The sequence below is a fragment of the Amblyraja radiata genome, chromosome 28 (genome assembly GCF_010909765.2).
Source record: "Amblyraja radiata isolate CabotCenter1 chromosome 28, sAmbRad1.1.pri, whole genome shotgun sequence".
In the NCBI taxonomy this organism is placed as follows: domain Eukaryota; kingdom Metazoa; phylum Chordata; class Chondrichthyes; order Rajiformes; family Rajidae; genus Amblyraja; species Amblyraja radiata.
The window spans coordinates 26,330,022-26,345,047 of NC_045983.1; the positions used below are offsets into that span (position 1 = coordinate 26,330,022).

The 15,026-nt window shown below is 42.7% G+C and overlaps 1 protein-coding gene across 1 annotated transcript in view; it reads right to left on the minus strand.

The window, feature by feature from the left end:
* Window positions 1-15,026, minus strand: part of galnt17 (polypeptide N-acetylgalactosaminyltransferase 17) — a 318,360-nt gene that overhangs the window by 216,831 nt on the left and 86,503 nt on the right. The gene's annotated exons all lie outside the window — the stretch shown is intronic.

A 15,026-nucleotide genomic window follows, 5' to 3' on the forward strand; every position in this document is an offset into this window, starting at 1 on the left:
GAATCTGGGGGCACGCGGTGTGGGGCAGCAGCTCTATGGGTTGCGTAACCCTGCCAGGGGTAACAACAGTGAATGAATGCTGGCACTGCCAGTAGTAACCAGTCCCCGCTTGCAAATGACTCAAAAAATCCCACAGCATCTGCATTCATGGCATGTTTTGGAAGCGCACCTTAGAAAATGGGGGCCAAGGACGAGAATGCTGGTGCCCAACTTTTAGATGCTACAAATCTGAATCCCAAAATTGTGCCCGAGACATGTGAGCATTTGCACAAAATAAAACATAGGCGAGGCCTTCAATCCAAGTAAAATGATCACCCATTTGAAACACCCAGAGCTGGTAGACCACCATCCAACAGAAGGAAAGACTAACTTCATCCGTAGCACTCCTTAAAAAGGATCAATCTTTAATTTCCATTACCCTAAGACTAATTTGTTCTTGTTTCTGTGTTTTCAGTGCTTATTCCAAGTCTACAGGAAGTTGATAGTGGCTGCTAAAAGACTTTAGCTACCTTCATTGCATTTCCAGATAGCCATGACTAATCATTGCCTTAAGCAAACAGTATGAATCAGAATGGGAATAGAGAAAGCAGAAACAAACAAAAAAAAAAACAATAAGTGCCAGAAAAATAAAACCCAGTAGGTTAATTTTTATCTGTGGAGAGAGAATCAGTTAATGTTTCAAACCATTAAACTTTCGAGAACTGGAAAAGTGAGAAAATAAGCTGACTGGAGGTTGCAGTGAAGGAGAGGGGAGGATGAGAATAGAGTGGAGAATTGTCCAGGGAAAAGAAACAAACAAAACTGTTGGAATTGTGAGATGCAAAACACAGCAGTTGCTGGACACTCAAAAAGAATACAGGAAATACCGAGCAAATCAGGCAGCATCAATGGAGAGAAAAATATCTGGATTAATATTAGTCACAGGGTCATACAGCATGGAAACAGACCCTCCACCCAACTTGCCCACACGGACCAACATGTCCCTTCTACACTAGTCCCACCTGCCTGCATTTGGCCCATGACCCTCTAAACTTGTCCTATCCATGTACCTTAAGAATGGTTCTGAAAAGTTGCAATAGTACCTGCCTCAACTACCTCCTCCGGCAGCTTATTCCATACACCAACACCCTTTGTGTGAAAAAGTTACCTCTCAGATTCCTATTAAATCTTTCCCCCCTCATTTTTAACCTATGTCCTCGGATTCTTGATTCTCCTACTCTTGGCAAAAGACTATGTTTACCTGATCTGTTCCTCTCATGATTTTGAGCACCTCAATGATCATCCCTCATCCTCCTGCGCTCCAAGGAATGGAGTCCTAGCCTGCTCTCCTGCCCCTATAGCTCAGGCCCTCGAGTCCTAGCAACAGCCTTGTAAATCTTCTCTGCACCCTTTCCAGCTTGGCAACATTGTGTAAGTGGATTTACAACACATTGTAAATGAATGTCCGTACACTAGAACAGGCCTGTTCCGACACAAGTAGGAAGAGCTGATTATTTGGAATTCAATATTGAATCCCAAGAGTCCCAGATCATAAGGTAATCTTCATTGAGATTCCTCAGAGTTGGAATGAGATGGATAATTAATGTAACAGGCTATTAGAAGCTGAAGGTCGTTCTAATAAAGTGAACAGAGATGTTTGTAAAGTGAATGTCTAATTTGCAATTGGTTTCTCCAACGTAGAGGACATCGTATTGCGAACCGTGAATGCTATCCACTAAGTTGTACGAGGGAGAAAGAGAGGTTTGCTAGGTTGCATGAGAACGCCGGTGGGATGATTAGTAAGTTTGCAAATGATGCCAAAATAGAAATGTATAGGATCATGAGGGCCATAGATAAGGTCTTTCTTCCTAGGGTGTAAAAGTGTAAAACTAGAGGGATAGGTTTAAGGCATGAAGGAAAAGATTTAAACGAGACGGACAGATTTTTCACACAGAATGATGTGGAACAAGCTGCAAAGAGCAGGTAAAGTTTTTTTTTAATATTGGACAGTTACATGAATAGGAAAGGGTGAGAGGGATATAGGCCAAATGTAGGCAAATGGGGCAAACGCAGGAAGGCATCTTGGTTGGCAATGGACAAGTTGGGCCACAGAGCCTATTTCAATGCTGTATAACTCCATGGTTCCACATGTTGTGAATCTCAGCTTCCCCTGAAATAACTCTTGGGGGTCAGTGGATAATGGGAAGGGAAAGGGCATAAAGACGGGTTTTGCATCACCACAGTTGGATGGGAAAGTGCCATGAGATGGGGTGGTTGGCAGTGATTCAAAAGTGAACTAATAAATTATAGAGGTCCTTGCTGAATGCCAGCATGGAAACGAAGGGAAAGAAGTATCTGGTGGTGGTTGTCTTCAATAAATTGGCTTCAATAAATTTCAATCAGATACCTATACCTTCTATAATATCACATACAAGAGTAGAATTAGGCCATTCGGCCCATCGTCTACTCCACCATTCAATCATGGCTGATCTATCTCTCCCTCCTAAACCCCATTCCCCTGCCTTCTCCCAATAACCTCTGACAACCATACTAATCAAGAATCTCTCTATCTCTGCCTTAAATATATCCACTGACTTTGCCTCCACACCCTTCTGAGGGAAAGAATTCTACAGATTCACCACCCTCTGACTAAAGAAATTCCTCCTCAGCTTTCTAAAAGAACATCCTTTAGTTCTGAGGCTCTGACCCCCAGTCCTAGACTCTCCCATTAGTGGAAACTCCCTTTTCAGCATTCTGAATGGTTGTCTCTCCACAGACATCACCTGACCCGCCGAGCACTTATAGCATTTTTTTGTTTTTGTTCCGGATTTCCAGAATCCCCAGTTTTTTTGTCCAAAGAGGTGGAAGCAGGACATGAGGGAGGAAGGGAAGGATAGGGTCTCGACAGGAAGAAAATATCAACACGGACTGCAGCAAGCGCAATCCTATTACCTGAACCACTGTAAGGAAAATACATACGATCTCTGTGCTTTAGTACCTATAGCCTCGCTGAAATTTGCTACATGCTATGGCCACAACACTAACCTTAATCAGTAGAGGTTATTGTTATAAAGCCTTAAAGATTATCAAGTGGAACAAGGCAATGAACTATTAACAGTAGCTGGATCATTCTTGTTGGAGCTGAATGTATTTGCAATGTTGTATAAAATATGTTTTCCAGCCCAGAGGAGGCTACGAACCTCTCTAATTCAGAGGAGGCTACGAACCTCTCCAATTCAAGGACAGCTAATAATGTCATTTTGTCTCAGAGGTGACAGATGTGGCTTTATGGGGTGGCAGACGGCACCATGTAACTCAGTGCCATTGCTTTTGAGGGAACATCACTTTTGCCCGATTCACTGAGTTCCTCCAACAGTTTGTTTTTTGCTCCAGATTCCAGCATCTGCAGCCCCACGTGTCATCTGGTCAGCTCTGTCCTTTTGCGAGAATGATAATGGATTACAGCCTCACAACATTCGGTTGGTCTACAACCATAAGTCACAGCCTGGAAGCTGTCAAGATGCCACCCTTCTGCGTTAGCCCACCGCGCCAACTGCAATTGAGCCATCACAAAAACCAGAGGGTGGCTGACGATTTGCGTATGTACATACACCATGCGAGCAACCAAAGTCATGTTGCAACACAAATTCCAATAACACAGACTACTGGCACACTAAAATAACACACTGACTGCTGGGACTGCTCTGGTGTACATAAAAGGAGAAGTTTTAAAAGTGCTGCCATCTGCTATAACATTAGGAGGGCACAGTCTTGGCCAGCAAATGAACAGTGAGTAGTTGAGGTGAAGGACAAAGAGGATTAACTCACAGAACCCCTTTCCGTCCAAGGCGTCTGTTAAAAATTGCAATGATTGCATCCCTTATTCCCAGTTCACCAACAGCCCCACACATTGCTATCAGTTGATCAGTTTAGTTTATTGTCACGTGTACCGAGGTACAGTGAAAAGCTTTGCCTCCTGATCTCAATGACCATCACATTTTCCTGTAGGACATGTTGAAAATATAAATGGCACTACAAAATAAATGGTTGCAAATTAATTTGTAGCTAATATCTTAAGGGTCTTGACCCGAAACATCACCTATCCATGTTCTCCAGATACGCTGCCTGACCTGCTGAGTTACTCCAGCACTTTGTGTCCTTTTCAACATCATGGCATATTGTATACAAAAGTCAACCAAACATTCATTTTCCAAATCCCATTGACTGCCCAAGTGTTTCTATCTAGTGGCACCCAGAGAATATGACAGTGGAAGGCTGTAGACTTTTGGAGGAGAATTTAGTTTATTTAAAGATACAGTGCGGAAACAGGCCCTTTGAGTCTGCGCTGACCAGCGATCCCCGTTTACTAACATCATCGAAACACACTAGGGACAATTTACAAGCTAATTAGCCTACAAACCTGTACGTTTTTGGAGGATGGGAGGAAACCGGAGATCCCAGCGAAAACCCACGCGGGTCACGGGGAAAACGTACAATCTCCGTACAGACAAGCACCTGTAGTCAGGATCGAACCTGGGTCTCTGGAGCTGTGAGGCAGCAACTCTACCGCTGCGCCACTGTGCCGAGAGTGGTTTCACAGGACCTTGGGAAATGGAAAGCAATTCAGGCGTTAGCCTCCACTCTGGAGTGGAAGGGGCAGGTTCTAACCTCTGTGTAAAGCCTTCTGCCAACTTAGTGCCAGGGTCCACAATGCTCCTTGACATTCAGTCTTTTTTGGCAGGCTCCCCAAACATTGCGTACACAATGAGATCTGGGCAATCTGGTTGTAATATTTTATCACTGGCAGTTTGTGGAAACTGTGAGATATGCTGTGGTGCTAAGTATATGATGGCGGGGCAATGTTCATTAATATTATGTTTGAGTTCTGATTGATCAATTGATGAATGATTCAGATGGTGAATTAAGCAGGAGCTGATGATACTGATTCAGCTAGTTGGCAATAGTACTTGAGGATGCATTCACTAACCTTGACCATGCCTGTGAGATGATTGAACTATCAATGGCACTGTGCCCAGTACTTTGCTCTTGGCTCCTGTCATTGACTTCCTTGACTCTCTGATCCTCATACTTTCTAATTCTGTCTGGAAATCCTTAGCGGGTAAAGCATTCTTCTCCTCTTTTGTCCCTTCTGCACAAAGGCTTGAGTGTAACGTCCAAGGACTTCCGAACTTTGATCCATGAAGTACCATTCTTCAATCTTATCATGCACTTAGAGTCATAGAGTGATACAGTGTGGAAACAGACCCTTCGGCCCAAATTGCCCAGACCAGCCCCAACAAGTCTGAGTTACACTAGTCCCACCTGCCTGTGTTTGGTCCATATCACCCCTAACCTGTTCTATCCATGTACCTGTCCAACTGCTTCTTAAACGTTGGGATAGTCCTGGCCTCAACTACCTCATGCTGCTTGTTCCATACACCCACCCCCCTTTGTGTGAAAAGGTTAGCCCTCAGATTTCTATTAAATCTTTCCCCCTTCACTTTAAACCTATCACCTCTGGTCCTTGATTCCCCTACTCTTGGCAAGAGACTCTGTGCAGCTACCCAATCTATTCCTCTCATGATTTTATGCACCTCCAAGATCACCCGTCATCCTCCTGCGCTCTAGCGAATAAAGTCCCAGCCTACTCAACCTCTCCCTATAGCTCAGACCCTCTAGTCCTGGCAACATACTCGTAAATCTTCTCTGTACCCTTTCCAGCTTGATACCATTTCTATAACATGGTGCCCAGAACTGAACACAATCCTATAAATGCGGTCTCACCAACGTCTTATACAACGGCAAGATGATCTCCCAACTTCTATACACTTGTACAATACCAGTCAGCATATGTTTCAGTCACAATGCAACTCCCCTTCAAGAAATGTGGGCTATCATTAGGCAATGCAGAATGGGTATAACTGGTTCCACCGACTCATGATACTCAACCCCTGGTGATGCATCCAGCCAATCAATCGTATCATTACAATCTACATATATGTTTTCAGGAGTTACAAATTAGGTCATCCTATGTATCTAAAACATAGATCTTCCTCTTTTTTAAGAAAAAGGAAAACATATTATTGAATGATTTAGTGCAATAAAGTGGAGTCAGTAACCAGTAACTGTGTGGATGACTGAAGTCTAACCTTTTTCCCAGGGTGGAAATGTCAAGGATAATGCTTTAAGCTGAGAAGGACAAAGTTTAAAGGAGATGTGCAGAACAAGTTTTTTACACGGAGAATGGTGGGTGCCTGGAACGCACTGCCAGGAGTGGTGGTGGAGGCAGACATGAAGGTGACCTGGAGTGATTATGGATCACATGCAGGTAGAGGAGAATAGTTTAAAGTGGCATCACGTTCAGCATGGGCACTGTGGGCCGAAGGGTCTCTTCCTGCGCTGTGCTGTTCTATGTTCTAACTGTTTGAAAGTGGTCTGAGCCTGCCTTGCGTCTCCCACCACTGCCTGATTCCCTTTCCTGCGCTGTTACGTTGAAAATCTATCTTTAGTTCTGCTGAAGCTCAGAACTCCCCTCCTGACTCGTGAATGTCATAAACCATCTGTGTTGTTCACAAGTGCTCACAGTGCATTTCTTGGTGTATCCAAGGCCTTGGTCTTGGCTCAGCCTCAGCGTTGTTCAATCCTCCTTCCCCACCACTGATCCTTACGTTAGTCTGTCTGGTAATACCACACTTAATATCAAAGCTCCGCTATAGGATCTTTGCTTAATATCGCTGCTGTCATTGGATAATCAGTAACTCAATGTCAGCCAGGCCACTGAAGATCTGCTCGCACTGAAGTAAAATATTTTAAAGTCAAGTGATTATGGAGTAAGCATTGGAGACACCACAAGTTAATTTCAATGCTGAGCATACAAAGTGAAAATTATTTTGCCTCTGTTCGCTCTACATTATATTACACCAGCAAACCACAGTTAAATGGTGAACTAAATATAGAAGCAAACATAAAAGCATCGAATGCTTGTCAGTTCTACGCAGTATACTATAAACTGATTTGTGGATAACCGATGAAAGAATTTGTGAGGTAAATGTAACTAAAAATAACATCACATAGATAATGTGTGCATTCATGTAATAAACTTTCACCTACAGAATTGCTTTAGTCATTTCGTGAACTTCCAGCCTGTTTCAATCACATTGTTCATCAGTTGTCATTCTAATCTTCCCTACTTGCTCTGATCTCAAATGTCACTGTTGCATCTAAACCTGTCTCATTTCCTATTTTAATGCCAAATTATTATTTCACATTAGCAACTCTCTCTAACTGTTTAATTTATCCAGGTATTGTATTCTATTTCCATAACTGTAAAGGTTTCTTAGCCAAGGATCCAACAGAAATAAAGCAAAAAATTGCTTATCTTAATAAGCTTTGGTTTAATACCCATTAATATGCTTTGCTCTTCCTGATTCTAACATCCAACTTCACCACCCACCATCTTGTCAGAATAATGAAAGGCACAGATAGAGTGGATGTGGAATGGATGTTTCCACCGGTGGGAGAGTCTAGGACCAGAGGTCATAGCCTCAGAATTAAAGGACGTTCTTTTAGAAAGGAGGTGAGGAGGAACGTCTTTAGTCAGAGAGTGGTGAATCTGTGGAATGTTTTGCCACAGAAGGCTGTGGAGGCCAAGTCAATAGATATTTTTAAGATGGAGATTAACAAATTCTTAATTATTATGGGTGTCCGGGGGTATGGGGAGAAGGCAAGAGAATGGGGTTGAGAGGGAAAAATACAGCAGCCATGATTGAATGGCGGAGTATACTTGATGGGCCGAATGGTCTAATTCTGCTCCTGTAACATATGAACTTATGAATTCTGTGATGTTACTGAAACGAGCTCTTCCTCCGTCTACTCATTGTTACCACTGAGCCTAAACGGCACATTACTCCATTAACTAGTGAAATATTTGTGAGTTGCCTCATTGGGCTGAATGGCCTAATTCTACTCCTATAACTTGTGAACTTGTGAACCATTTACCTATCTATATATTACTAAATCTCTGATCTTGACCGCTTTTGGCCCACTGTGCTGCGATTTCCGACAGAACGGCGCCACCTGCAGCCGTCATTTTTGGCCACCTCGCTCAGAGCCCCCCTCCACCTTATGGGTGATTTTTCCCATCGATGACAAATCAGAAAGATATTAATGTTTTTAAAAAATTCACCATTCTCTCTGCTGCCCCTGCTAGAGGGAAGGGGAGGGACTATAAAACCAGGAAGTGGTGTGCCTCATTCAATCTCTGCAAGATGGATTAAGCCAAGGGTCATGTCTCTCTGAGCTCTGAATAACACTGAACAAATGTCTACACAGCTGTGAGTACCCTTAATGTGGTTTGAAAATGAAAATATGGTTTGTTTGAAGTAAAAAGGCACTGCCTGCAAATGGTTGTTTGGGTGCTTTGGCTTGAAGTTGAAAGGCACTACTTACTGCAAATGGTGGCTTGGGAGCTTTGGCTTGAAGTTGAAAGGCACTACTTACTGCAAATGGTGGCTTGGGAGCTTTGGTTTAAAGTTGAAAGGCACTACTTACTGCAAATGGTGGCTTGGGAGCTTTGGCTTGAAGTTGAAAGGCACTACTTACTGCAAATGGTGGCTTGGGAGCTTTGGTTTAAAGTTGAAAGGCACTACTTACTGCAAATGGTGGCTTGGGAGCTTTGGCTTGAAGTTGAAAGGCACTACTTACTGCAAATGATGGCTTGGGTGATTTGGCTTGAAGTTGAAAGGCACTTCTTACTGCAAATGGTGGCTTGGGTGCTTTGGCTTGAAGTTGAATTGCACTATTTACTGCAAATGGTGGCTTGGAAGCTTTGGTTTAAAGTTGAAAGGCACTACTTACTGCAAATGGTGGCTTGGGTGCTTTGACTTGAAGTTGAAAGGCACTACTTACTGCAAATGGTGGCTTGGGTATGTGGCTTGTAGTTGATAGGCACTACTTACTGCAAATGATGGCTTGGGTGCTTTGTCTTGAAGTTGAAAGGCACTACTTACTGCAAATGGCGGCTTGGGTGCTTTGGCTTGAAGTTAAAAGGCACTACTGCAAATGCATTTACTTCCTGTTTGTACTGTATATTGATTTTAGATAAAACACTACCACTTACGGCTGTGATTTTTGGCCATCTTACTCCACTGAGCAGGTGCAGAGAATTCTTTCCATCAATGAAAAATAAAAGTGTTATTAGTGTTTAAAAAATGTTGAGAATCTCTCTCCTGTCAATCACGCCCTGAAAGCCACACCTTTTCCGGTGGGAGGGGGAGGGGTTATAAAACCCAGAAGTGTGGGTGTGGCTCAGTCTCTGCATGATGGGTGAGGGAGAGGTCATGACTCTGTCTGAGCTGTGAATCAACTGAACACACTGAATGTCTACTGAACTGTGAGTTTGGTGTTTTGTGTGGTTTTATGGTGGTTTCACCCTGCATGAAATGATATGAAGCTGCATTTGAATTTGATGGCCTTGGACCCTGCTTGAAGTGGTATGAAACTGCACTGAATTTGGTGGCCTTGCACCCTGCTGAAAGTGGTATGAAACTGCACTTGAATTTGGTGGCCTTGGATCCAGCTTGAAGTGGTATGAAACTGCACTTGAATTCGGTGGCCTTGCACCCTGCTTGAAATGGTTGGAAACTGCACTTGAATTCGGTGGCCTTGCACCCTGCTCATAGTGGTAAGAAACTGCACTTGAATTTGGTGGCCTTGCACCCTGCTTGAAATGGTAGGAACATGGATTTGAATTTGGTGGCCTTGCACCCTGCTTGAAATGGAATTTCAAGGAATAGTCATGAGTCAACTGCCAGCCCACCAGCCGTGAGTGAGCTGCCAGCAGATCAGGCTTGAGGGACTGAGCTGCCACCCCAAGAACCCATACCAGCACTGGCCACCAATATTGTAATTGGTGGAGAGGTGGAATATTGCGTCGGGGGACCAGCCCTCCCGTGTGAACATGGGACCCAACGGGTCCCACTTAGTCTAGTATGTCCTATATTTCCTATATATCCTATCCCTAAACGTCCTTCCATTGCTACACTCTGACTACTATCGCCAGGCCAATTTTGAATTCAATTAGCCAATTTGTTTTGGATCCCATGTGCCTTAACCTTCTGATCAAACCTTTATCTTCCAGAGTTTCCCAACTTTGCCTTTCATCTTTACTGGAGAGTGCTGGGCTGAACATTTTTATTCTCTTTGAAAAGCTTCTCATTTGTTAGATATTATTTTACCTGCAAGCATCTGCTCCCAGTCACCAGGTCTGCTCTTGCTCTATCAAAATCACCCTTCCCCCAATTTCACATCTTAAAGGACCAACCTTACTCCTTGTCATTACTCCCTTGAAACTTTAAGAATGACTGTCTCTGTTTCCCATATGTTCCCGCACCAATAAATGTCCCATTTCATTTTATAACATAACATAACATAACATAGAAACATAGAAAATAGGTGCAGAAGTAGGCCATTCGGCCCTTCAAGCCAACTGCACCATTCAATATGATCATGGCTGATCATCCATACCCCATTCCAGCTTTTCCCCATATCCCTTGATTCCGTTAGCCTGAAGAGTTAAATCTAACTCTCTCTTGAAAACATCCAGTGAATTAGCCTTCACTGCCTTCTGTGGCAGAGAATTCCAATAACATAAATAGCTCCTTCTCTGGTTACCCTATTTACGCATTGTGTCAAAAAACTATTTTCAACACACATTACGAATTCTGCCTGCCTAAGTGCCTTGCACAAAGGCAATCCCAGTCAATATTGGTAAAGTTAAAATCGCTCACTACTCAAACTCAAGCCTTCCTGCAATGGCTTGCATCTTTATTCCTTTAATTTCTGCAGACAAGCAAGGGGCCTGTAACAAAACCCAAGCAAAGTGATCACTCAACAGGATATTCTCTCCACATACCCCTGTGATATTTCTTTACTGCTGCTGTGCTTCCAATATTTGCTGCTTTTGTTTCTTCTTCCATCCTTCCGGGACGTCTTTCTACAATTCACACTTTTTTTTTAAAGCAAAACCTCTGGCTTGACACCTTAAACAATTTATTTCAGTCTCTATCCTAGTGATATAATTACACATCCTTTCCTTGGGTTTATAAATCGGGCTTTCGTCAAGGCAATTTGAACAACAGAGCAAAAGCTACAAGGGATAAATTTGACTGAAAAGTTTTTATTTTCCTCTTAACATTTAGAATATAATCTTTCAACTGAGAATGTGCATGTGTAGTGCGTGTGTATATTTTATATATATTTATGATATTTGATATGCAATGCATTTTTAATGTAATGTTGCCCCTTGTCTGGACCTTGAGTCCGTAATGAAGTTTATTTTTTATAATCTATCAATGCAGGCATCTCAACAGTTAATTGTTGTGTTTGCTCAGACTTGGCCATGTATCTTGTGCTTGCAGTTGCCTCACAAGATCCTGCTGAACATTTCTCTCACTCGCTGCCATAAAGTTGCAATAGAACCACACATTTCATTCTAAATCTGGAGTTTATGTTCTGCACATGGTCTTTTCTGAAGAACACACTTAGCTTGTCTTGGCCAAATAATGACGGAAAAAATGAAGAAGAGAACAAAAAAGTTTCTGGTAGATTAATTGGCTGCTGTAAATTGTTCTCTAATGTCGGCAAGTGTCACAAGAAGCAAAGGGAAGTTGGAGGACGTGTCAGATAGAATATATTGTAGGGCTACAGAAGAATGAGATAATGAGACTGCTCTGCTGGGAACTTGCGTAGACTTGATGGGCTGTGTGGCCTCCATCTGTGCTATAATTGGTAAGCAAATAAAGACAGACTGTTGATAGGACTATTACAGTCATGCAGGCGAGAAAGGGCAATTTATTTTCATTGCAACTTGATCAAAGAACGTCACCGCTGAGTCTTTGGACAGCCCAACACTTCTTGCCTCCTCTGATTCCTCTGAACTAATGGAAAATTGAGCTATCAGAGATACTCACTGTCAGAGATATTCTTGAGGTTGATCACAAAGATTTCTAAAGTCATAAGTTCAAATGTTATAGGAGTAGAATGAGGCGATTTGGCCCATTAATCATGGCTGATCTATCTTTCCCTCTCAACCCCATTCTCCTGCCCATAACCCCTGACACCTGTACTAATCAGGAATCTATCAATCTACGCCTTAAAAAATATATATTGACTTGGCCTCCACAGCTTTCTCTGGCAAATAATTCCAAAGATTCCCCACCCTCTGATTAAAGAGACATTATTTATTTAACTATAATTTCTAGTTTGCATATGTCTTTGGGTAAATACCATTTGCAATGTGCCTTTTATTTGAGCAAACTAATTGTTGTGAAACTAAGTTGTGAAGATTTCCAAACATTTTTCTTCAGATGACATTACTGAATTGAGGGAAAAATGTTCCTGATGTTGGAGGAGTCCAGAACCAGGGGGTCACGGTTTAACAATAAGCGTTAGACCATTTAGGACTGAGATGAGGAAAATGTTTTTCACCCAGAGAGTTGTGAATCTGTGGAATTCTTTGTCGCAGAAGGCAGTGGAAGCTAATTCACTGGATGTTTTCAAGAGAGAGTTGGATTTAGCTCTTAAGGCTAACGGAATCAAGGGATATAGGGAAAAAGCAGGAACGGGGTACTGATTCTGGATGATCAGCCATGATCATATCGATGCTGGCTCGAAGGCTATGTTTCTGTGTTACATGTTTACATTTTATGTCTATGCTTCGGGAACGGAGAAAAGTTCGCTGCAGTGGCATTTGTGGAATCTTCCAGACAGTACAATGTGCCAGACAATTGATATCGCCTTTTGGTCAGGTTGGAATTAATTTAATGCCTGGAAGCGTCACAGCCAAATAGCTCTCAGCACCCCATACCTGCACTGATCCTGTTAAATAGCTTTGAGGAAACAAAGGGAATTTCAATTTGCAAACAGGAAGCAACTGAGGTTCTGTGAAAATGGAATCTCAAAGTATTCACCAACTGGATACGTTGAAAAGCACCAATTATCATGTCATGGTTACCAGATTTTCTTGTCGACTGAAAAGCAACATTTGACTAATTTCGATGAGGGTTCTGACAAGCATCCCTCTCTGATTGCTCTTCACTACAAAGTGTATCAATTATGGTAAAATGCCTTTCCTCACAATCAAGTTGCAAAAGACTATATAAAATGATTTTGTTTGACCAATATGTACTTTCCCCCTTTACGTAAATAAAACTGTCGACTCAAGTTTATGCATTTCTTTAGGAATGACTAACAAACTAAATATCCTGCAAAGAAGTTCAGCTATTTCTAATCAGCTGAGAAACTCAAATGTGAACCGATTCAGAAATCGTCACGTTCACGAGAAAAGGGCACACTTTTCACACACGAGAAAAGGGCACACTTTTCACACACGAGAAAAGGACACACACAACTGAAATGCTGCCTGACCCGCAAAGTTACTCCAGCACTTTCTGTTTTTAAATAAAAACTAGTATCTGCAGTTCTTTGTGTCCGCAATGGTTTATTCTTAGTTCCGCCTGTGGTTGTTGATTTCCACTCTAATCCTTCGATGACAACAATCAAAAATGAGATCTCAACTTCCACATGTCTGTTTTTGCCACTGACTCAACACCACCTTTCCTGAAGTGATACACATAGTGCTGGAGTTGGTTCAGTGGGTCAGGCAGCATCTCTGCAGATTAAAAAAATGGGTGGATTTGACCCACCCATTTTCTCCAGAGATGCTGCCTGACCCGCTGAATTACTCCAGCACTTTGTGTCTATCTTCACTATAAACCAGCATCTGCGGTTACTTTCCAGAGCACCTTTCCTGACCTCCCTGATCTCTTTCTTGCCCCACTGTTCTTCTGATATCCTTTATTCGATGAACAGATATTTTTTCTCAAACAGACATAACGAAGATTCCTTTTGTTTGATGCCTATCTCCTCCCCTCCCCTCTGTCTGAGGTTGTGATGTTGGCAACCTTAGAATTAAAAGTGGATTTTTTGACTCCATACCCTCCCCATCACCATGACAACTACCCCCACCCCTTTAATATCACCGTACTCTGCCTTCACTCTTCTGGATCCCATACGCATGTTTTGGCTGCTGTTGGAGCTAACTTTCTTGAGTAGTAAAGGTGTCAAATGTTATGGGGACAAGGCAGGAGAATAAGATTGAGGGGGAGAAATGGATCAGCCATGATTGAATAGCATACTCGATGAGCCGAATGGCCTAATTTTTGCACCTTGTGGTCTAACTATTCTATTCCTGAGTTCTTTACTTTCCACCCTGTATATGTGGAGTCCTCCAAAACTTTATAGGCCATATTTTATCCTTCACAGAAACCTTATCATTTCTCATCTTTGAGCTCACGGACCTGAAGTAACTTAAAAATGTCAGCACTGTGTTCCAGTCCCTCCCCTGGCCTCACCTTTTCCATTCTCTGCTGGAACACATCTGAGCCGCTTTCATCCAAATTTGGACTCAAGTGTACTTCATTATCCCATTCACCCTTGTCCTCTCCCACTCCATCCTTTTTTTGTTGTTGAAAAAGCAGATTATTTTTTAAAGTGGGCAGCACAGCACAGCGGAACAGCAGTAGAGTTGCTACCTTACAGCGCCAGAGACCCGGGTTCGATCCTGACTGCGGATGCTGCCTTTACGGAGTTTGTACGTTCTGCGTGGGTTTTCTCCGGGCACTCCGGTTTCCTCCCACGCTCCAAAAACGTACAGGTTTGTAGGTTAATTGGCTTTGGTAAAAATTGTAAATTTGTCCCTAGTGTGTAGGATAGTGCTAGTGTACAGGGGTGATCGCTGGTCGGTGCGGACTTGGTGGGCCGAAGGGCCTGTTTCCACGCCGTATCTCTAAAGTTTAAAGTCTAAAGCCTTACATCTAGTCACCGTGAACCCATCTCTTTGACCGAGTTGCAAATGTTCTCGTTGCCCATGCTCTGGTGAAGTGCCTTGCATTATTTTATTAAGTGAACGCAGATACAATATATAATTTGTGGAATCACAGGGCTGGGATCTGCTGGAAATTGCATGGTGAGCCACTAGAATTTACACC